The sequence below is a fragment of the Rattus norvegicus genome, chromosome 19 (genome assembly GCF_021556685.1).
Source record: "Rattus norvegicus strain SHRSP/BbbUtx chromosome 19, alternate assembly SHRSP_T2T, whole genome shotgun sequence".
Taxonomy (NCBI): Eukaryota; Metazoa; Chordata; class Mammalia; order Rodentia; family Muridae; genus Rattus; species Rattus norvegicus.
The window spans coordinates 66,715,001-66,735,494 of record NC_141552.1 but is presented as its reverse complement, the minus strand read 5'-3'; the positions used below and the strand labels follow the sequence as shown (position 1 = coordinate 66,735,494).

The following is a 20,494-nucleotide window of genomic DNA, read 5'->3' as shown; positions in this document are numbered from 1 at the left end:
GCGCGCGGAAGGCAGGACGCGACGACTTTCTTAGGTGTGGGCTCTCTGTCGTCTGGGCTCTGGGCTCTGGGCTCTGGGCTCTGGGCTCTGGGCTGGGGACTCGGGACTCGGGACTCGGGACTCGGGACCCGGGGGCTTGGGGCTTGCTGGCTGTCTGACGTGCCACCGGTGGGGGTGGGCCGGGCGGGCCTGGCGGGCGGCTGAGCGGGCGCAGCAGGCTCTTGGGGCTTGTTGGCGAGAGCCGCCCTCGTCTACGGCCATACCACCCTGAACGCGCCCGATCTCGTCTGATCTCGGAAGCTAAGCAGGGTCGGGCCTGGTTAGTACTTGGATGGGAGACCGCCTGGGAATACCGGGTGCTGTAGGCTTTTTGGACTCCCTTTTGGCCGCGGCGGGGGACCAGTCTCAGGCCAGGCCATCCCCACCCACATGCATCCCACAGCCCACAGGCCACAGCCCAGGCCCCGGGGAGAGCCCACCCTCGCCCTCTCAGATGCCTGGCATATGCACGGTGGCTCCAGACAGAGTGGGCGCCCCGACACCCACCACCCTGGAGGCAGCAAGACAGGAGGTGAGAGAGCCTCTCTCCATTTGCAGCGAGCCCAGGCTGGCCTCGAACACCACATCCTCGCCCACCACCGCACTGGTCTCTCTCCCCGTGTAGTGTGTGGGATTGCCTGGGTGGGTGGGTGCCCCTGTGGGGGTGCCTCTTAGGAGGCCACGGCGCGTGGGTGACTGCTGCGGTGGTGGGTGTGGCTGTGAGAGCGTGCAAAGGTCTGTGTGACCACCGGTGTGTGAGAGTGTGTGTCGCTCCCCCTCCTGCCTCCTGCTAAGGTGACTCCTGCGAGAGTCTGTGTGTGAGTGAGTGTGTGAGTGTGTGAGTGAGTGTGTGTGTGATTGAGTGTGTGTGTGACTGAGTGTATGTGTGTGTGTGTGTGTGTGTGTTTGTGAGCTGTCCTTAGGTTCCGTGCCTGCTTATGCGCCCTAGGGGGCCTGTCTACCTGTTCGGTCCGGCTTTCTTACCCCGGTGAGTTCATGCCTGGCGCGCGTGTCTGCCTGCGTGGGTCTTGCCTCTGCGCGCCCGCGTATGTGTGCCCCTATAAAGGGGTGGCACGCACGTGTGTGTGTGTGTGTTTGTATGTTTGTGTGTGTGTATACTTGTGTGAATGCCCGCACTTGGGAGGGAGGGCAAGGGCAGTGGGGCCTGGCTCTTGGGCCAGCCTCTCCGCTGGGTGGGCGTGGCTAGTGTGTGTGTGTGTGTGTGTGTGTGTGTGTGTGTGTGTGTGTCCCGGGTGGGATTGGATGCCAGCCATCACCAAATGTTCAGTTGACTTCCCGCTCCCAGGCTGAGGGCCCCTGTCCTGGGCACAGGGAGGACGGTGGGTCCCGGGTGGGTCGGGATTCCAGGAGCTGCTGGAAGCTCCGCCCTCGGCCCCCTCGAGGGCAAGAGGAAATCCCGGGTGGGTGGGTCAGGGCGCTGTTGTACTGAGCCTGTGGAAGGAAGAGTCTCTCTGTCGGGGAGGGGACGAGAGGAGGAGAGGAGGAGAGGAGGAGAGACCTCTGCGCATCCTGCGTGGGGAAAGGCTGGCACTCACAGGCTGGGCCCGTGTTCCATCCAGGGCGGGCTGAGGAGGGCTGGGGAGGCTGTAGGCCACGCGAGGCAGGCAGGCAGGCAGGCAGCCCCCGGGCTGGGGCGTGCGGATGGGGCTCGGGCAGGGGTGAGGGGCGCGCGGAAGGCAGGACGCGACGACTTTCTTAGGTGTGGGCTCTCTGTCGTCTGGGCTCTGGGCTCTGGGCTCTGGGCTCTGGGCTCTGGGCTGGGGACTCGGGACTCGGGACTCGGGACTCGGGACCCGGGGGCTTGGGGCTTGCTGGCTGTCTGACGTGCCACCGGTGGGGGTGGGCCGGGCGGGCCTGGCGGGCGGCTGAGCGAGCGCAGCAGGCTCTTGGGGCTTGTTGGCGAGAGCCGCCCTCGTCTACGGCCATACCACCCTGAACGCGCCCGATCTCGTCTGATCTCGGAAGCTAAGCAGGGTCGGGCCTGGTTAGTACTTGGATGGGAGACCGCCTGGGAATACCGGGTGCTGTAGGCTTTTTGGACTCCCTTTTGGCCGCGGCGGGGGACCAGTCTCAGGCCAGGCCATCCCCACCCACATGCATCCCACACCCCACAGGCCACAGCCCAGGCCCCGGGGAGAGCCCACCCTCGCCCTCTCAGATGCCTGGCATATGCACGGTGGCTCCAGACAGAGTGGGCGCCCCGACACCCACCACCCTGGAGGCAGCAAGACAGGAGGTGAGAGAGCCTCTCTCCATTTGCAGCGAGCCCAGGCTGGCCTCGAACACCACATCCTCGCCCACCACCGCACTGGTCTCTCTCCCCGTGTAGTGTGTGGGATTGCCTGGGTGGGTGGGTGCCCCTGTGGGGGTGCCTCTTAGGAGGCCACGGCGCGTGGGTGACTGCTGCGGTGGTGGGTGTGGCTGTGAGAGCGTGCAAAGGTCTGTGTGACCACCGGTGTGTGAGAGTGTGTGTCGCTCCCCCTCCTGCCTCCTGCTAAGGTGACTCCTGCGAGAGTCTGTGTGTGAGTGAGTGTGTGAGTGTGTGAGTGAGTGTGTGTGTGATTGAGTGTGTGTGTGACTGAGTGTATGTGTGTGTGTGTGTGTGTGTGTTTGTGAGCTGTCCTTAGGTTCCGTGCCTGCTTATGCGCCCTAGGGGGCCTGTCTACCTGTTCGGTCCGGCTTTCTTACCCCGGTGAGTTCATGCCTGGCGCGCGTGTCTGCCTGCGTGGGTCTTGCCTCTGCGCGCCCGCGTATGTGTGCCCCTATAAAGGGGTGGCACGCACGTGTGTGTGTGTGTGTGTTTGTATGTTTGTGTGTGTGTATACTTGTGTGAATGCCCGCACTTGGGAGGGAGGGCAAGGGCAGTGGGGCCTGGCTCTTGGGCCAGCCTCTCTGCTGGGTGGGCGTGGCTAGTGTGTGTGTGTGTGTGTGTGTGTGTGTGTGTGTGTCCCGGGTGGGATTGGATGCCAGCCATCACCAAATGTTCAGTTGACTTCCCGCTCCCAGGCTGAGGGCCCCTGTCCTGGGCACAGGGAGGACGGTGGGTCCCGGGTGGGTCGGGATTCCAGGAGCTGCTGGAAGCTCCGCCCTCGGCCCCCTCGAGGGCAAGAGGAAATCCCGGGTGGGTGGGTCAGGGCGCTGTTGTACTGAGCCTGTGGAAGGAAGAGTCTCTCTGTCGGGGAGGGGACGAGAGGAGGAGAGGAGGAGAGGAGGAGAGACCTCTGCGCATCCTGCGTGGGGAAAGGCTGGCACTCACAGGCTGGGCCCGTGTTCCATCCAGGGCGGGCTGAGGAGGGCTGGGGAGGCTGTAGGCCACGCGAGGCAGGCAGGCAGGCAGGCAGCCCCCGGGCTGGGGCGTGCGGATGGGGCTCGGGCAGGGGTGAGGGGCGCGCGGAAGGCAGGACGCGACGACTTTCTTAGGTGTGGGCTCTCTGTCGTCTGGGCTCTGGGCTCTGGGCTCTGGGCTCTGGGCTCTGGGCTGGGGACTCGGGACTCGGGACTCGGGACTCGGGACCCGGGGGCTTGGGGCTTGCTGGCTGTCTGACGTGCCACCGGTGGGGGTGGGCCGGGCGGGCCTGGCGGGCGGCTGAGCGGGCGCAGCAGGCTCTTGGGGCTTGTTGGCGAGAGCCGCCCTCGTCTACGGCCATACCACCCTGAACGCGCCCGATCTCGTCTGATCTCGGAAGCTAAGCAGGGTCGGGCCTGGTTAGTACTTGGATGGGAGACCGCCTGGGAATACCGGGTGCTGTAGGCTTTTTGGACTCCCTTTTGGCCGCGGCGGGGGACCAGTCTCAGGCCAGGCCATCCCCACCCACATGCATCCCACACCCCACAGGCCACAGCCCAGGCCCCGGGGAGAGCCCACCCTCGCCCTCTCAGATGCCTGGCATATGCACGGTGGCTCCAGACAGAGTGGGCGCCCCGACACCCACCACCCTGGAGGCAGCAAGACAGGAGGTGAGAGAGCCTCTCTCCATTTGCAGCGAGCCCAGGCTGGCCTCGAACACCACATCCTCGCCCACCACCGCACTGGTCTCTCTCCCCGTGTAGTGTGTGGGATTGCCTGGGTGGGTGGGTGCCCCTGTGGGGGTGCCTCTTAGGAGGCCACGGCGCGTGGGTGACTGCTGCGGTGGTGGGTGTGGCTGTGAGAGCGTGCAAAGGTCTGTGTGACCACCGGTGTGTGAGAGTGTGTGTCGCTCCCCCTCCTGCCTCCTGCTAAGGTGACTCCTGCGAGAGTCTGTGTGTGAGTGAGTGTGTGAGTGTGTGAGTGAGTGTGTGTGTGATTGAGTGTGTGTGTGACTGAGTGTATGTGTGTGTGTGTGTGTGTGTGTTTGTGAGCTGTCCTTAGGTTCCGTGCCTGCTTATGCGCCCTAGGGGGCCTGTCTACCTGTTCGGTCCGGCTTTCTTACCCCGGTGAGTTCATGCCTGGCGCGCGTGTCTGCCTGCGTGGGTCTTGCCTCTGCGCGCCCGCGTATGTGTGCCCCTATAAAGGGGTGGCACGCACGTGTGTGTGTGTGTGTTTGTATGTTTGTGTGTGTGTATACTTGTGTGAATGCCCGCACTTGGGAGGGAGGGCAAGGGCAGTGGGGCCTGGCTCTTGGGCCAGCCTCTCCGCTGGGTGGGCGTGGCTAGTGTGTGTGTGTGTGTGTGTGTGTGTGTGTGTGTGTCCCGGGTGGGATTGGATGCCAGCCATCACCAAATGTTCAGTTGACTTCCCGCTCCCAGGCTGAGGGCCCCTGTCCTGGGCACAGGGAGGACGGTGGGTCCCGGGTGGGTCGGGATTCCAGGAGCTGCTGGAAGCTCCGCCCTCGGCCCCCTCGAGGGCAAGAGGAAATCCCGGGTGGGTGGGTCAGGGCGCTGTTGTACTGAGCCTGTGGAAGGAAGAGTCTCTCTGTCGGGGAGGGGACGAGAGGAGGAGAGGAGGAGAGGAGGAGAGACCTCTGCGCATCCTGCGTGGGGAAAGGCTGGCACTCACAGGCTGGGCCCGTGTTCCATCCAGGGCGGGCTGAGGAGGGCTGGGGAGGCTGTAGGCCACGCGAGGCAGGCAGGCAGGCAGGCAGCCCCCGGGCTGGGGCGTGCGGATGGGGCTCGGGCAGGGGTGAGGGGCGCGCGGAAGGCAGGACGCGACGACTTTCTTAGGTGTGGGCTCTCTGTCGTCTGGGCTCTGGGCTCTGGGCTCTGGGCTCTGGGCTCTGGGCTGGGGACTCGGGACTCGGGACTCGGGACTCGGGACCCGGGGGCTTGGGGCTTGCTGGCTGTCTGACGTGCCACCGGTGGGGGTGGGCCGGGCGGGCCTGGCGGGCGGCTGAGCGGGCGCAGCAGGCTCTTGGGGCTTGTTGGCGAGAGCCGCCCTCGTCTACGGCCATACCACCCTGAACGCGCCCGATCTCGTCTGATCTCGGAAGCTAAGCAGGGTCGGGCCTGGTTAGTACTTGGATGGGAGACCGCCTGGGAATACCGGGTGCTGTAGGCTTTTTGGACTCCCTTTTGGCCGCGGCGGGGGACCAGTCTCAGGCCAGGCCATCCCCACCCACATGCATCCCACAGCCCACAGGCCACAGCCCAGGCCCCGGGGAGAGCCCACCCTCGCCCTCTCAGATGCCTGGCATATGCACGGTGGCTCCAGACAGAGTGGGCGCCCCGACACCCACCACCCTGGAGGCAGCAAGACAGGAGGTGAGAGAGCCTCTCTCCATTTGCAGCGAGCCCAGGCTGGCCTCGAACACCACATCCTCGCCCACCACCGCACTGGTCTCTCTCCCCGTGTAGTGTGTGGGATTGCCTGGGTGGGTGGGTGCCCCTGTGGGGGTGCCTCTTAGGAGGCCACGGCGCGTGGGTGACTGCTGCGGTGGTGGGTGTGGCTGTGAGAGCGTGCAAAGGTCTGTGTGACCACCGGTGTGTGAGAGTGTGTGTCGCTCCCCCTCCTGCCTCCTGCTAAGGTGACTCCTGCGAGAGTCTGTGTGTGAGTGAGTGTGTGAGTGTGTGAGTGAGTGTGTGTGTGATTGAGTGTGTGTGTGACTGAGTGTATGTGTGTGTGTGTGTGTGTGTGTGTTTGTGAGCTGTCCTTAGGTTCCGTGCCTGCTTATGCGCCCTAGGGGGCCTGTCTACCTGTTCGGTCCGGCTTTCTTACCCCGGTGAGTTCATGCCTGGCGCGCGTGTCTGCCTGCGTGGGTCTTGCCTCTGCGCGCCCGCGTATGTGTGCCCCTATAAAGGGGTGGCACGCACGTGTGTGTGTGTGTGTGTTTGTATGTTTGTGTGTGTGTATACTTGTGTGAATGCCCGCACTTGGGAGGGAGGGCAAGGGCAGTGGGGCCTGGCTCTTGGGCCAGCCTCTCCGCTGGGTGGGCGTGGCTAGTGTGTGTGTGTGTGTGTGTGTGTGTGTGTGTGTGTCCCGGGTGGGATTGGATGCCAGCCATCACCAAATGTTCAGTTGACTTCCCGCTCCCAGGCTGAGGGCCCCTGTCCTGGGCACAGGGAGGACGGTGGGTCCCGGGTGGGTCGGGATTCCAGGAGCTGCTGGAAGCTCCGCCCTCGGCCCCCTCGAGGGCAAGAGGAAATCCCGGGTGGGTGGGTCAGGGCGCTGTTGTACTGAGCCTGTGGAAGGAAGAGTCTCTCTGTCGGGGAGGGGACGAGAGGAGGAGAGGAGGAGAGGAGGAGAGACCTCTGCGCATCCTGCGTGGGGAAAGGCTGGCACTCACAGGCTGGGCCCGTGTTCCATCCAGGGCGGGCTGAGGAGGGCTGGGGAGGCTGTAGGCCACGCGAGGCAGGCAGGCAGGCAGGCAGCCCCCGGGCTGGGGCGTGCGGATGGGGCTCGGGCAGGGGTGAGGGGCGCGCGGAAGGCAGGACGCGACGACTTTCTTAGGTGTGGGCTCTCTGTCGTCTGGGCTCTGGGCTCTGGGCTCTGGGCTCTGGGCTCTGGGCTGGGGACTCGGGACTCGGGACTCGGGACTCGGGACCCGGGGGCTTGGGGCTTGCTGGCTGTCTGACGTGCCACCGGTGGGGGTGGGCCGGGCGGGCCTGGCGGGCGGCTGAGCGAGCGCAGCAGGCTCTTGGGGCTTGTTGGCGAGAGCCGCCCTCGTCTACGGCCATACCACCCTGAACGCGCCCGATCTCGTCTGATCTCGGAAGCTAAGCAGGGTCGGGCCTGGTTAGTACTTGGATGGGAGACCGCCTGGGAATACCGGGTGCTGTAGGCTTTTTGGACTCCCTTTTGGCCGCGGCGGGGGACCAGTCTCAGGCCAGGCCATCCCCACCCACATGCATCCCACAGCCCACAGGCCACAGCCCAGGCCCCGGGGAGAGCCCACCCTCGCCCTCTCAGATGCCTGGCATATGCACGGTGGCTCCAGACAGAGTGGGCGCCCCGACACCCACCACCCTGGAGGCAGCAAGACAGGAGGTGAGAGAGCCTCTCTCCATTTGCAGCGAGCCCAGGCTGGCCTCGAACACCACATCCTCGCCCACCACCGCACTGGTCTCTCTCCCCGTGTAGTGTGTGGGATTGCCTGGGTGGGTGGGTGCCCCTGTGGGGGTGCCTCTTAGGAGGCCACGGCGCGTGGGTGACTGCTGCGGTGGTGGGTGTGGCTGTGAGAGCGTGCAAAGGTCTGTGTGACCACCGGTGTGTGAGAGTGTGTGTCGCTCCCCCTCCTGCCTCCTGCTAAGGTGACTCCTGCGAGAGTCTGTGTGTGAGTGAGTGTGTGAGTGTGTGAGTGAGTGTGTGTGTGATTGAGTGTGTGTGTGACTGAGTGTATGTGTGTGTGTGTGTGTGTGTGTTTGTGAGCTGTCCTTAGGTTCCGTGCCTGCTTATGCGCCCTAGGGGGCCTGTCTACCTGTTCGGTCCGGCTTTCTTACCCCGGTGAGTTCATGCCTGGCGCGCGTGTCTGCCTGCGTGGGTCTTGCCTCTGCGCGCCCGCGTATGTGTGCCCCTATAAAGGGGTGGCACGCACGTGTGTGTGTGTGTGTGTTTGTATGTTTGTGTGTGTGTATACTTGTGTGAATGCCCGCACTTGGGAGGGAGGGCAAGGGCAGTGGGGCCTGGCTCTTGGGCCAGCCTCTCCGCTGGGTGGGCGTGGCTAGTGTGTGTGTGTGTGTGTGTGTGTGTGTGTGTGTGTCCCGGGTGGGATTGGATGCCAGCCATCACCAAATGTTCAGTTGACTTCCCGCTCCCAGGCTGAGGGCCCCTGTCCTGGGCACAGGGAGGACGGTGGGTCCCGGGTGGGTCGGGATTCCAGGAGCTGCTGGAAGCTCCGCCCTCGGCCCCCTCGAGGGCAAGAGGAAATCCCGGGTGGGTGGGTCAGGGCGCTGTTGTACTGAGCCTGTGGAAGGAAGAGTCTCTCTGTCGGGGAGGGGACGAGAGGAGGAGAGGAGGAGAGGAGGAGAGACCTCTGCGCATCCTGCGTGGGGAAAGGCTGGCACTCACAGGCTGGGCCCGTGTTCCATCCAGGGCGGGCTGAGGAGGGCTGGGGAGGCTGTAGGCCACGCGAGGCAGGCAGGCAGGCAGGCAGCCCCCGGGCTGGGGCGTGCGGATGGGGCTCGGGCAGGGGTGAGGGGCGCGCGGAAGGCAGGACGCGACGACTTTCTTAGGTGTGGGCTCTCTGTCGTCTGGGCTCTGGGCTCTGGGCTCTGGGCTCTGGGCTCTGGGCTGGGGACTCGGGACTCGGGACTCGGGACTCGGGACCCGGGGGCTTGGGGCTTGCTGGCTGTCTGACGTGCCACCGGTGGGGGTGGGCCGGGCGGGCCTGGCGGGCGGCTGAGCGGGCGCAGCAGGCTCTTGGGGCTTGTTGGCGAGAGCCGCCCTCGTCTACGGCCATACCACCCTGAACGCGCCCGATCTCGTCTGATCTCGGAAGCTAAGCAGGGTCGGGCCTGGTTAGTACTTGGATGGGAGACCGCCTGGGAATACCGGGTGCTGTAGGCTTTTTGGACTCCCTTTTGGCCGCGGCGGGGGACCAGTCTCAGGCCAGGCCATCCCCACCCACATGCATCCCACACCCCACAGGCCACAGCCCAGGCCCCGGGGAGAGCCCACCCTCGCCCTCTCAGATGCCTGGCATATGCACGGTGGCTCCAGACAGAGTGGGCGCCCCGACACCCACCACCCTGGAGGCAGCAAGACAGGAGGTGAGAGAGCCTCTCTCCATTTGCAGCGAGCCCAGGCTGGCCTCGAACACCACATCCTCGCCCACCACCGCACTGGTCTCTCTCCCCGTGTAGTGTGTGGGATTGCCTGGGTGGGTGGGTGCCCCTGTGGGGGTGCCTCTTAGGAGGCCACGGCGCGTGGGTGACTGCTGCGGTGGTGGGTGTGGCTGTGAGAGCGTGCAAAGGTCTGTGTGACCACCGGTGTGTGAGAGTGTGTGTCGCTCCCCCTCCTGCCTCCTGCTAAGGTGACTCCTGCGAGAGTCTGTGTGTGAGTGAGTGTGTGAGTGTGTGAGTGAGTGTGTGTGTGATTGAGTGTGTGTGTGACTGAGTGTATGTGTGTGTGTGTGTGTGTGTGTTTGTGAGCTGTCCTTAGGTTCCGTGCCTGCTTATGCGCCCTAGGGGGCCTGTCTACCTGTTCGGTCCGGCTTTCTTACCCCGGTGAGTTCATGCCTGGCGCGCGTGTCTGCCTGCGTGGGTCTTGCCTCTGCGCGCCCGCGTATGTGTGCCCCTATAAAGGGGTGGCACGCACGTGTGTGTGTGTGTGTGTTTGTATGTTTGTGTGTGTGTATACTTGTGTGAATGCCCGCACTTGGGAGGGAGGGCAAGGGCAGTGGGGCCTGGCTCTTGGGCCAGCCTCTCCGCTGGGTGGGCGTGGCTAGTGTGTGTGTGTGTGTGTGTGTGTGTGTGTGTGTGTGTCCCGGGTGGGATTGGATGCCAGCCATCACCAAATGTTCAGTTGACTTCCCGCTCCCAGGCTGAGGGCCCCTGTCCTGGGCACAGGGAGGACGGTGGGTCCCGGGTGGGTCGGGATTCCAGGAGCTGCTGGAAGCTCCGCCCTCGGCCCCCTCGAGGGCAAGAGGAAATCCCGGGTGGGTGGGTCAGGGCGCTGTTGTACTGAGCCTGTGGAAGGAAGAGTCTCTCTGTCGGGGAGGGGACGAGAGGAGGAGAGGAGGAGAGGAGGAGAGACCTCTGCGCATCCTGCGTGGGGAAAGGCTGGCACTCACAGGCTGGGCCCGTGTTCCATCCAGGGCGGGCTGAGGAGGGCTGGGGAGGCTGTAGGCCACGCGAGGCAGGCAGGCAGGCAGGCAGCCCCCGGGCTGGGGCGTGCGGATGGGGCTCGGGCAGGGGTGAGGGGCGCGCGGAAGGCAGGACGCGACGACTTTCTTAGGTGTGGGCTCTCTGTCGTCTGGGCTCTGGGCTCTGGGCTCTGGGCTCTGGGCTCTGGGCTGGGGACTCGGGACTCGGGACTCGGGACTCGGGACCCGGGGGCTTGGGGCTTGCTGGCTGTCTGACGTGCCACCGGTGGGGGTGGGCCGGGCGGGCCTGGCGGGCGGCTGAGCGAGCGCAGCAGGCTCTTGGGGCTTGTTGGCGAGAGCCGCCCTCGTCTACGGCCATACCACCCTGAACGCGCCCGATCTCGTCTGATCTCGGAAGCTAAGCAGGGTCGGGCCTGGTTAGTACTTGGATGGGAGACCGCCTGGGAATACCGGGTGCTGTAGGCTTTTTGGACTCCCTTTTGGCCGCGGCGGGGGACCAGTCTCAGGCCAGGCCATCCCCACCCACATGCATCCCACAGCCCACAGGCCACAGCCCAGGCCCCGGGGAGAGCCCACCCTCGCCCTCTCAGATGCCTGGCATATGCACGGTGGCTCCAGACAGAGTGGGCGCCCCGACACCCACCACCCTGGAGGCAGCAAGACAGGAGGTGAGAGAGCCTCTCTCCATTTGCAGCGAGCCCAGGCTGGCCTCGAACACCACATCCTCGCCCACCACCGCACTGGTCTCTCTCCCCGTGTAGTGTGTGGGATTGCCTGGGTGGGTGGGTGCCCCTGTGGGGGTGCCTCTTAGGAGGCCACGGCGCGTGGGTGACTGCTGCGGTGGTGGGTGTGGCTGTGAGAGCGTGCAAAGGTCTGTGTGACCACCGGTGTGTGAGAGTGTGTGTCGCTCCCCCTCCTGCCTCCTGCTAAGGTGACTCCTGCGAGAGTCTGTGTGTGAGTGAGTGTGTGAGTGTGTGAGTGAGTGTGTGTGTGATTGAGTGTGTGTGTGACTGAGTGTATGTGTGTGTGTGTGTGTGTGTGTTTGTGAGCTGTCCTTAGGTTCCGTGCCTGCTTATGCGCCCTAGGGGGCCTGTCTACCTGTTCGGTCCGGCTTTCTTACCCCGGTGAGTTCATGCCTGGCGCGCGTGTCTGCCTGCGTGGGTCTTGCCTCTGCGCGCCCGCGTATGTGTGCCCCTATAAAGGGGTGGCACGCACGTGTGTGTGTGTGTGTTTGTATGTTTGTGTGTGTGTATACTTGTGTGAATGCCCGCACTTGGGAGGGAGGGCAAGGGCAGTGGGGCCTGGCTCTTGGGCCAGCCTCTCCGCTGGGTGGGCGTGGCTAGTGTGTGTGTGTGTGTGTGTGTGTGTGTGTGTGTGTCCCGGGTGGGATTGGATGCCAGCCATCACCAAATGTTCAGTTGACTTCCCGCTCCCAGGCTGAGGGCCCCTGTCCTGGGCACAGGGAGGACGGTGGGTCCCGGGTGGGTCGGGATTCCAGGAGCTGCTGGAAGCTCCGCCCTCGGCCCCCTCGAGGGCAAGAGGAAATCCCGGGTGGGTGGGTCAGGGCGCTGTTGTACTGAGCCTGTGGAAGGAAGAGTCTCTCTGTCGGGGAGGGGACGAGAGGAGGAGAGGAGGAGAGGAGGAGAGACCTCTGCGCATCCTGCGTGGGGAAAGGCTGGCACTCACAGGCTGGGCCCGTGTTCCATCCAGGGCGGGCTGAGGAGGGCTGGGGAGGCTGTAGGCCACGCGAGGCAGGCAGGCAGGCAGGCAGCCCCCGGGCTGGGGCGTGCGGATGGGGCTCGGGCAGGGGTGAGGGGCGCGCGGAAGGCAGGACGCGACGACTTTCTTAGGTGTGGGCTCTCTGTCGTCTGGGCTCTGGGCTCTGGGCTCTGGGCTCTGGGCTCTGGGCTGGGGACTCGGGACTCGGGACTCGGGACTCGGGACCCGGGGGCTTGGGGCTTGCTGGCTGTCTGACGTGCCACCGGTGGGGGTGGGCCGGGCGGGCCTGGCGGGCGGCTGAGCGAGCGCAGCAGGCTCTTGGGGCTTGTTGGCGAGAGCCGCCCTCGTCTACGGCCATACCACCCTGAACGCGCCCGATCTCGTCTGATCTCGGAAGCTAAGCAGGGTCGGGCCTGGTTAGTACTTGGATGGGAGACCGCCTGGGAATACCGGGTGCTGTAGGCTTTTTGGACTCCCTTTTGGCCGCGGCGGGGGACCAGTCTCAGGCCAGGCCATCCCCACCCACATGCATCCCACAGCCCACAGGCCACAGCCCAGGCCCCGGGGAGAGCCCACCCTCGCCCTCTCAGATGCCTGGCATATGCACGGTGGCTCCAGACAGAGTGGGCGCCCCGACACCCACCACCCTGGAGGCAGCAAGACAGGAGGTGAGAGAGCCTCTCTCCATTTGCAGCGAGCCCAGGCTGGCCTCGAACACCACATCCTCGCCCACCACCGCACTGGTCTCTCTCCCCGTGTAGTGTGTGGGATTGCCTGGGTGGGTGGGTGCCCCTGTGGGGGTGCCTCTTAGGAGGCCACGGCGCGTGGGTGACTGCTGCGGTGGTGGGTGTGGCTGTGAGAGCGTGCAAAGGTCTGTGTGACCACCGGTGTGTGAGAGTGTGTGTCGCTCCCCCTCCTGCCTCCTGCTAAGGTGACTCCTGCGAGAGTCTGTGTGTGAGTGAGTGTGTGAGTGTGTGAGTGAGTGTGTGTGTGATTGAGTGTGTGTGTGACTGAGTGTATGTGTGTGTGTGTGTGTGTGTGTTTGTGAGCTGTCCTTAGGTTCCGTGCCTGCTTATGCGCCCTAGGGGGCCTGTCTACCTGTTCGGTCCGGCTTTCTTACCCCGGTGAGTTCATGCCTGGCGCGCGTGTCTGCCTGCGTGGGTCTTGCCTCTGCGCGCCCGCGTATGTGTGCCCCTATAAAGGGGTGGCACGCACGTGTGTGTGTGTGTGTTTGTATGTTTGTGTGTGTGTATACTTGTGTGAATGCCCGCACTTGGGAGGGAGGGCAAGGGCAGTGGGGCCTGGCTCTTGGGCCAGCCTCTCCGCTGGGTGGGCGTGGCTAGTGTGTGTGTGTGTGTGTGTGTGTGTGTGTGTGTGTCCCGGGTGGGATTGGATGCCAGCCATCACCAAATGTTCAGTTGACTTCCCGCTCCCAGGCTGAGGGCCCCTGTCCTGGGCACAGGGAGGACGGTGGGTCCCGGGTGGGTCGGGATTCCAGGAGCTGCTGGAAGCTCCGCCCTCGGCCCCCTCGAGGGCAAGAGGAAATCCCGGGTGGGTGGGTCAGGGCGCTGTTGTACTGAGCCTGTGGAAGGAAGAGTCTCTCTGTCGGGGAGGGGACGAGAGGAGGAGAGGAGGAGAGGAGGAGAGACCTCTGCGCATCCTGCGTGGGGAAAGGCTGGCACTCACAGGCTGGGCCCGTGTTCCATCCAGGGCGGGCTGAGGAGGGCTGGGGAGGCTGTAGGCCACGCGAGGCAGGCAGGCAGGCAGGCAGCCCCCGGGCTGGGGCGTGCGGATGGGGCTCGGGCAGGGGTGAGGGGCGCGCGGAAGGCAGGACGCGACGACTTTCTTAGGTGTGGGCTCTCTGTCGTCTGGGCTCTGGGCTCTGGGCTCTGGGCTCTGGGCTCTGGGCTGGGGACTCGGGACTCGGGACTCGGGACTCGGGACCCGGGGGCTTGGGGCTTGCTGGCTGTCTGACGTGCCACCGGTGGGGGTGGGCCGGGCGGGCCTGGCGGGCGGCTGAGCGAGCGCAGCAGGCTCTTGGGGCTTGTTGGCGAGAGCTGCCCTCGTCTACGGCCATACCACCCTGAACGCGCCCGATCTCGTCTGATCTCGGAAGCTAAGCAGGGTCGGGCCTGGTTAGTACTTGGATGGGAGACCGCCTGGGAATACCGGGTGCTGTAGGCTTTTTGGACTCCCTTTTGGCCGCGGCGGGGGACCAGTCTCAGGCCAGGCCATCCCCACCCACATGCATCCCACACCCCACAGGCCACAGCCCAGGCCCCGGGGAGAGCCCACCCTCGCCCTCTCAGATGCCTGGCATATGCACGGTGGCTCCAGACAGAGTGGGCGCCCCGACACCCACCACCCTGGAGGCAGCAAGACAGGAGGTGAGAGAGCCTCTCTCCATTTGCAGCGAGCCCAGGCTGGCCTCGAACACCACATCCTCGCCCACCACCGCACTGGTCTCTCTCCCCGTGTAGTGTGTGGGATTGCCTGGGTGGGTGGGTGCCCCTGTGGGGGTGCCTCTTAGGAGGCCACGGCGCGTGGGTGACTGCTGCGGTGGTGGGTGTGGCTGTGAGAGCGTGCAAAGGTCTGTGTGACCACCGGTGTGTGAGAGTGTGTGTCGCTCCCCCTCCTGCCTCCTGCTAAGGTGACTCCTGCGAGAGTCTGTGTGTGAGTGAGTGTGTGAGTGTGTGAGTGAGTGTGTGTGTGATTGAGTGTGTGTGTGACTGAGTGTATGTGTGTGTGTGTGTGTGTGTGTTTGTGAGCTGTCCTTAGGTTCCGTGCCTGCTTATGCGCCCTAGGGGGCCTGTCTACCTGTTCGGTCCGGCTTTCTTACCCCGGTGAGTTCATGCCTGGCGCGCGTGTCTGCCTGCGTGGGTCTTGCCTCTGCGCGCCCGCGTATGTGTGCCCCTATAAAGGGGTGGCACGCACGTGTGTGTGTGTGTGTGTTTGTATGTTTGTGTGTGTGTATACTTGTGTGAATGCCCGCACTTGGGAGGGAGGGCAAGGGCAGTGGGGCCTGGCTCTTGGGCCAGCCTCTCCGCTGGGTGGGCGTGGCTAGTGTGTGTGTGTGTGTGTGTGTGTGTGTGTGTGTGTGTGTCCCAGGTGGGATTGGATGCCAGCCATCACCAAATGTTCAGTTGACTTCCCGCTCCCAGGCTGAGGGCCCCTGTCCTGGGCACAGGGAGGACGGTGGGTCCCGGGTGGGTCGGGATTCCAGGAGCTGCTGGAAGCTCCGCCCTCGGCCCCCTCGAGGGCAAGAGGAAATCCCGGGTGGGTGGGTCAGGGCGCTGTTGTACTGAGCCTGTGGAAGGAAGAGTCTCTCTGTCGGGGAGGGGACGAGAGGAGGAGAGGAGGAGAGGAGGAGAGACCTCTGCGCATCCTGCGTGGGGAAAGGCTGGCACTCACAGGCTGGGCCCGTGTTCCATCCAGGGCGGGCTGAGGAGGGCTGGGGAGGCTGTAGGCCACGCGAGGCAGGCAGGCAGGCAGGCAGCCCCCGGGCTGGGGCGTGCGGATGGGGCTCGGGCAGGGGTGAGGGGCGCGCGGAAGGCAGGACGCGACGACTTTCTTAGGTGTGGGCTCTCTGTCGTCTGGGCTCTGGGCTCTGGGCTCTGGGCTCTGGGCTCTGGGCTGGGGACTCGGGACTCGGGACTCGGGACTCGGGACCCGGGGGCTTGGGGCTTGCTGGCTGTCTGACGTGCCACCGGTGGGGGTGGGCCGGGCGGGCCTGGCGGGCGGCTGAGCGAGCGCAGCAGGCTCTTGGGGCTTGTTGGCGAGAGCCGCCCTCGTCTACGGCCATACCACCCTGAACGCGCCCGATCTCGTCTGATCTCGGAAGCTAAGCAGGGTCGGGCCTAGTTAGTACTTGGATGGGAGACCGCCTGGGAATACCGGGTGCTGTAGGCTTTTTGGACTCCCTTTTGGCCGCGGCGGGGGACCAGTCTCAGGCCAGGCCATCCCCACCCACATGCATCCCACACCCCACAGGCCACAGCCCAGGCCCCGGGGAGAGCCCACCCTCGCCCTCTCAGATGCCTGGCATATGCACGGTGGCTCCAGACAGAGTGGGCGCCCCGACACCCACCACCCTGGAGGCAGCAAGACAGGAGGTGAGAGAGCCTCTCTCCATTTGCAGCGAGCCCAGGCTGGCCTCGAACACCACATCCTCGCCCACCACCGCACTGGTCTCTCTCCCCGTGTAGTGTGTGGGATTGCCTGGGTGGGTGGGTGCCCCTGTGGGGGTGCCTCTTAGGAGGCCACGGCGCGTGGGTGACTGCTGCGGTGGTGGGTGTGGCTGTGAGAGCGTGCAAAGGTCTGTGTGACCACCGGTGTGTGAGAGTGTGTGTCGCTCCCCCTCCTGCCTCCTGCTAAGGTGACTCCTGCGAGAGTCTGTGTGTGAGTGAGTGTGTGAGTGTGTGAGTGAGTGTGTGTGTGATTGAGTGTGTGTGTGACTGAGTGTATGTGTGTGTGTGTGTGTGTGTGTTTGTGAGCTGTCCTTAGGTTCCGTGCCTGCTTATGCGCCCTAGGGGGCCTGTCTACCTGTTCGGTCCGGCTTTCTTACCCCGGTGAGTTCATGCCTGGCGCGCGTGTCTGCCTGCGTGGGTCTTGCCTCTGCGCGCCCGCGTATGTGTGCCCCTATAAAGGGGTGGCACGCACGTGTGTGTGTGTGTGTGTTTGTATGTTTGTGTGTGTGTATACTTGTGTGAATGCCCGCACTTGGGAGGGAGGGCAAGGGCAGTGGGGCCTGGCTCTTGGGCCAGCCTCTCCGCTGGGTGGGCGTGGCTAGTGTGTGTGTGTGTGTGTGTGTGTGTGTGTGTGTGTGTCCCGGGTGGGATTGGATGCCAGCCATCACCAAATGTTCAGTTGACTTCCCGCTCCCAGGCTGAGGGCCCCTGTCCTGGGCACAGGGAGGACGGTGGGTCCCGGGTGGGTCGGGATTCCAGGAGCTGCTGGAAGCTCCGCCCTCGGCCCCCTCGAGGGCAAGAGGAAATCCCGGGTGGGTGGGTCAGGGCGCTGTTGTACTGAGCCTGTGGAAGGAAGAGTCTCTCTGTCGGGGAGGGGACGAGAGGAGGAGAGGAGGAGAGGAGGAGAGACCTCTGCGCATCCTGCGTGGGGAAAGGCTGGCACTCACAGGCTGGGCCCGTGTTCCATCCAGGGCGGGCTGAGGAGGGCTGGGGAGGCTGTAGGCCACGCGAGGCAGGCAGGCAGGCAGGCAGCCCCCGGGCTGGGGCGTGCGGATGGGGCTCGGGCAGGGGTGAGGGGCGCGCGGAAGGCAGGACGCGACGACTTTCTTAGGTGTGGGCTCTCTGTCGTCTGGGCTCTGGGCTCTGGGCTCTGGGCTCTGGGCTCTGGGCTGGGGACTCGGGACTCGGGACTCGGGACTCGGGACCCGGGGGCTTGGGGCTTGCTGGCTGTCTGACGTGCCACCGGTGGGGGTGGGCCGGGCGGGCCTGGCGGGCGGCTGAGCGGGCGCAGCAGGCTCTTGGGGCTTGTTGGCGAGAGCCGCCCTCGTCTACGGCCATACCACCCTGAACGCGCCCGATCTCGTCTGATCTCGGAAGCTAAGCAGGGTCGGGCCTGGTTAGTACTTGGATGGGAGACCGCCTGGGAATACCGGGTGCTGTAGGCTTTTTGGACTCCCTTTTGGCCGCGCCGTGGACCAGTCTCAGGCCAGGCCATCCCCACCCACATGCATCCCACAGCCCACCCACCCACATGCATCCCACACCCCACAGGCCACAGCCCAGGCCCCGGGGAGAGCCCACCCTCGCCCTCTCAGATGCCTGGCATATGCACGGTGGCTCCAGACAGAGTGGGCGCCCCGACACCCACCACCCTGGAGGCAGCAAGACAGGAGGTGAGAGAGCCTCTCTCTATTTGCAGCGAGCCCAGGCTGGCCTCGAACACCACATCCTCGCCCACCACCGCACTGGTCTCTCTCCCCGTGTAGTGTGTGGGATTGCCTGGGTGGGTGGGTGCCCCTGTGGGGGTGCCTCTTAGGAGGCCACGGCGCGTGGGTGACTGCTGCGGTGGTGGGTGTGGCTGTGAGAGCGTGCAAAGGTCTGTGTGACCACCGGTGTGTGAGAGTGTGTGTCGCTCCCCCTCCTGCCTCCTGCTAAGGTGACTCCTGCGAGAGTCTGTGTGTGAGTGAGTGTGTGAGTGTGTGAGTGAGTGTGTGTGTGATTGAGTGTGTGTGTGACTGAGTGTATGTGTGTGTGTGTGTGTGTGTGTGTGTGTGTGTTTGTGAGCTGTCCTTAGGTTCCGTGCCTGCTTATGCGCCCTAGAGGGCCTGTCTACCTGTTCGGTCCGGCTTTCTTACCCCGGTGAGTTCATGCCTGGCGCGCGTGTCTGCCTGCGTGGGTCTTGCCTCTGCGCGCCCGCGTATGTGTGCCCCTATAAAGGGGTGGCACGCACGTGTGTGTGTGTGTGTGTTTGTATGTTTGTGTGTGTGTATACTTGTGTGAATGCCCGCACTTGGGAGGGAGGGCAAGGGCAGTGGGGCCTGGCTCTTGGGCCAGCCTCTCCGCTGGGTGGGCGTGGCTAGTGTGTGTGTGTGTGTGTGTGTGTGTGTGTGTGTGTGTCCCGGGTGGGATTGGATGCCAGCCATCACCAAATGTTCAGTTGACTTCCCGCTCCCAGGCTGAGGGCCCCTGTCCTGGGCACAGGGAGGACGGTGGGTCCCGGGTGGGTCGGGATTCCAGGAGCTGTTGGAAGCTCCGCCCTCGGCCCCCTCGAGGGCAAGAGGAAATCCCGGGTGGGTGGGTCAGGGCGCTGTTGTACTGAGCCTGTGGAAGGAAGAGTCTCTCTGTCGGGGAGGGGACGAGAGGAGGAGAGGAGGAGAGGAGGAGAGACCTCTGCGCATCCTGCGTGGGGAAAGGCTGGCACTCACAGGCTGGGCCCGTGTTCCATCCAGGGCGGGCTGAGGAGGGCTGGGGAGGCTGTAGGCCACGCGAGGCAGGCAGGCAGGCTGGCAGCCCCCGGGCTGGGGCGTGCGGATGGGGCTCGGGCAGGGGTGAGGGGCGCGCGGAAGGCAGGACGCGACGACTTTCTTAGGTGTGGGCTCTCTGTCGTCTGGGCTCTGGGCTCTGGGCTCTGGGCTCTGGGCTGGGGACTCGGGACTCGGGAGCTTGGGGCTTGCTGGCTGTCTGACGTGCCACCGGTGGGGGTGGGCCGGGCGGGCCTGGCGGGCGGCTGAGCGAGCGCAGCAGGCTCTTGGGGCTTGTCGGCGAGGGCCGCCCTCGTCTACGGCCATACCACCCTGAACGCGCCCGATCTCGTCTGATCTCGGAAGCCAAGCAGGGTCGGGCCTGGTTAGTACTTGGATGGGAGACCGCCTGGGAATACCGGGTGCTGTAGGCTTTTTGGACTCCCTTTTGGCCGCGGCGGGGGACCAGTCTCAGGCCAGGCCATCCCCACCCACATGCATCCCACAGCCCACAGGCCACAGCCCAGGCCCCGGGGAGAGCCCACCCTCGCCCTCTCAGATGCCTGGCATATGCACGGTGGCTCCAGACAGAGTGGGCGCCCCGACACCCACCACCCTGGAGGCAGCAAGACAGGAGGTGAGAGAGCCTCTCTCCATTTGCAGCGAGCCCAGGCTGGCCTCGAACACCACATCCTCGCCCACCACCGCACTGGTCTCTCTCCCCGTGTAGTGTGTGGGATTGCCTGGGTGGGTGGGTGCCCCTGTGGGGGTGCCTCTTAGGAGGCCACGGCGCGTGGGTGACTGCTGCGGTGGTGGGTGTGGCTGTGAGAGCGTGCAAAGGTCTGTGTGACCACCGGTGTGTGAGAGTGTGTGTCGCTCCCCCTCCTGCCTCCTGCTAAGGTGACTCCTGCGAGAGTCTGTGTGTGAGTGAGTGTGTGAGTGTGTGAGTGAGTGTGTGTGTGATTGAGTGTGTGTGTGACTGAGTGTATGTGTGTGTGTGTGTGTGTGTGTGTGTGTTTGTGAGCTGTCCTTAGGTTCCGTGCCTGCTTATGCGCCCTAGGGGGCCTGTCTACCTGTTCGGTCCGGCTTTCTTACCCCGGTGAGTTCATGCCTGGCGCGCGTGTCTGCCTGCGTGGGTCTTGCCTCTGCGCGCCCGCGTATGTGTGCCCCTATAAAGGGGTGGCACGCACGTGTGTGTGTGTGTGTGTTTGTATGTTTGTGTGTGTGTATACTTGTGTGAATGCCCGCACTTGGGAGGGAGGGCAAGGGCAGTGGGGCCTGGCTCTTGGGCCAGCCTCTCCGCGGGGTGGGCGTGGCTAGTGTGAGTGTGTGTGTGTGTGTGTGTGTGTGTGTGTGTGTGTCCCGGGTGGGATTGGATGCCAGCCATCACCAAATGTTCAGTTGACTTCCCGCTCCCAGGCTGAGGGCCCCTGTCCTGGGCACAGGGAGGACGGTGGGTCCCGGGTGGGTCGGGATTCCAGGAGCTGCTGGAAGCTCCGCCCTCGGCCCCCTCGAGGGCAAGAGGAAATCCCGGGTGGGTGGGTCAGGGCGCTGTTGTACTGAGCCTGTGGAAGGAAGAGTCTCTCTGTCCGGGAGGGGACGAGAGGAGGAG

At 64.9% G+C, this 20,494-nt stretch overlaps 12 non-coding genes across 12 annotated transcripts; all 12 read left to right on the top strand.

Moving 5' to 3' along the window:
* Window positions 1-249: 249 nt before the first annotated feature.
* Window positions 250-368, top strand: LOC147999517 (5S ribosomal RNA). Its single transcript, XR_015644347.1, has one exon. It is a non-coding gene; the product is annotated as a 5S ribosomal RNA (ribosomal RNA).
* Window positions 369-1,974: 1,606 nt separating this feature from the next.
* LOC147999516 (5S ribosomal RNA) lies at window positions 1,975-2,093 on the top strand. The gene has a single exon (XR_015644346.1). It is a non-coding gene; the product is annotated as a 5S ribosomal RNA (ribosomal RNA).
* Window positions 2,094-3,695: 1,602 nt separating this feature from the next.
* LOC147999515 (5S ribosomal RNA) lies at window positions 3,696-3,814 on the top strand. The gene has a single exon (XR_015644345.1). It is a non-coding gene; the product is annotated as a 5S ribosomal RNA (ribosomal RNA).
* Window positions 3,815-5,414: 1,600 nt separating this feature from the next.
* On the top strand, window positions 5,415-5,533 carry LOC147999514 (5S ribosomal RNA). Its single transcript, XR_015644526.1, has one exon. It is a non-coding gene; the product is annotated as a 5S ribosomal RNA (ribosomal RNA).
* Window positions 5,534-7,137: 1,604 nt separating this feature from the next.
* On the top strand, window positions 7,138-7,256 carry LOC147999513 (5S ribosomal RNA). The gene has a single exon (XR_015644525.1). It is a non-coding gene; the product is annotated as a 5S ribosomal RNA (ribosomal RNA).
* Window positions 7,257-8,858: 1,602 nt separating this feature from the next.
* Window positions 8,859-8,977, top strand: LOC147999512 (5S ribosomal RNA). The gene has a single exon (XR_015644524.1). It is a non-coding gene; the product is annotated as a 5S ribosomal RNA (ribosomal RNA).
* Window positions 8,978-10,581: 1,604 nt separating this feature from the next.
* Window positions 10,582-10,700, top strand: LOC147999511 (5S ribosomal RNA). Its single transcript, XR_015644523.1, has one exon. It is a non-coding gene; the product is annotated as a 5S ribosomal RNA (ribosomal RNA).
* Window positions 10,701-12,300: 1,600 nt separating this feature from the next.
* On the top strand, window positions 12,301-12,419 carry LOC147999510 (5S ribosomal RNA). The gene has a single exon (XR_015644522.1). It is a non-coding gene; the product is annotated as a 5S ribosomal RNA (ribosomal RNA).
* A 1,600-nt stretch (window positions 12,420-14,019) lies between these two features.
* Window positions 14,020-14,138, top strand: LOC147999509 (5S ribosomal RNA). The gene has a single exon (XR_015644520.1). It is a non-coding gene; the product is annotated as a 5S ribosomal RNA (ribosomal RNA).
* Window positions 14,139-15,744: 1,606 nt separating this feature from the next.
* On the top strand, window positions 15,745-15,863 carry LOC147999508 (5S ribosomal RNA). The gene has a single exon (XR_015644453.1). It is a non-coding gene; the product is annotated as a 5S ribosomal RNA (ribosomal RNA).
* Window positions 15,864-17,467: 1,604 nt separating this feature from the next.
* LOC147999507 (5S ribosomal RNA) lies at window positions 17,468-17,586 on the top strand. The gene has a single exon (XR_015644519.1). It is a non-coding gene; the product is annotated as a 5S ribosomal RNA (ribosomal RNA).
* A 1,611-nt stretch (window positions 17,587-19,197) lies between these two features.
* Window positions 19,198-19,316, top strand: LOC147999506 (5S ribosomal RNA). Its single transcript, XR_015644442.1, has one exon. It is a non-coding gene; the product is annotated as a 5S ribosomal RNA (ribosomal RNA).
* Window positions 19,317-20,494: the final 1,178 nt, after the last annotated feature.